The sequence below is a fragment of the Rhagoletis zephyria genome, unplaced genomic scaffold (genome assembly GCF_001687245.7).
Source record: "Rhagoletis zephyria isolate East Lansing unplaced genomic scaffold, Rhagoletis_zephyria_1.1 Rzeph_scaffold_04110, whole genome shotgun sequence".
Taxonomy (NCBI): domain Eukaryota; kingdom Metazoa; phylum Arthropoda; class Insecta; order Diptera; family Tephritidae; genus Rhagoletis; species Rhagoletis zephyria.
In genome coordinates, this window is record NW_016161193.1 from 51,834 (window position 1) to 53,068 (window position 1,235).

A 1,235-nucleotide genomic window follows, 5' to 3' on the forward strand; every position below is an offset into this window, starting at 1 on the left:
AAATGTGCCTTCAATTAAGGTGTTTTTGAAATAAAAATTACGCTCAAGATCGCAGAATATTTTATCTTTAAAAGTTAGTTTATTCTGAAAACACACCTCTTGCTAAGGTATCAAATTATTCGTAATTGTTTGTAGAATACAATACATACTTAAAAAGTTCTTAAAATTAAATGCTTCAAAACCGATACGCCATTACTTGCCATTTCGTTATTTTTTAATGCACACTTTTCTCACCTACTACATATGAAGTGTACACATAAGTGCTAAATGCCAATTTAATTTCAAATCAGAATATGGTGTGCTTCAAAAGTTATGACATAATTAATTGTGCCCCTCTTAAAAATTACATAAAAAATTCACTTGTTTTCATTATTTTTTTTTTTAATTTAAACACCTATATTTCAAAAGTTATGCAGCACATTGATCCAAATATTTTTGAGGCTTCAGGTATACGTCAATGAATTATATCTAAAAGCAACCAGCTTGATTTAGTTTACAACAGTGAAAATAAAGCTTAATAATACAAAGGTTACCTGTTTTTTAGATTTGCCCATAAATATGTATCATCAATGACTTTTTAAAGAATTGAATTGTTGTAAAAATAATAAAACATTTCTTTATCTATTCTTTTAATAAAGTTTTTCTTTATGTGTTTAAATAATGCTATGATCTTGGTTTTAAACTACGTATACTTCATTAAATGTTCATGTTTTGTTCAGCGATTTATTTATGTAAGTTAACAAGAAGTTGTAACTACATCAATAATTATGTTCGCTTAAGTACCCGCATCGATGTACTTAAGCGGGTTCTTTTAAGTACCCAACCCGCCAAGTACCTCAAAAAACTATAATTTTTCGTGAGGTACTCAAGCGGGTTTTACTGTATCTACGTATAAATGTAGATACATATATCGATAAAAGGCTCATATATCGTGCTCCATTCAAAACTCATCCTGGAGAACTGGATTACTGGAATCCCGAGAAGCTTTTTATTGCCTAAATATTTTAAACGATTGCTTAAATAAAAGAAGAAAATGTACAGGTAAATAATTACGCGCTATGAGTGTTCGCAAAAAAATGTAAATCAACGCAATTTTTTATCAATGGCAATTGTTAAATGAAAAAAAAATTCACAAAAGACTGGCGGCAAAATAATTAAAAAAAAAATCAACGGCAATTTTTAGCTGCACATTGTTGGTTGTACTCAGATATGATGGCTACAAAACTCCATACTTT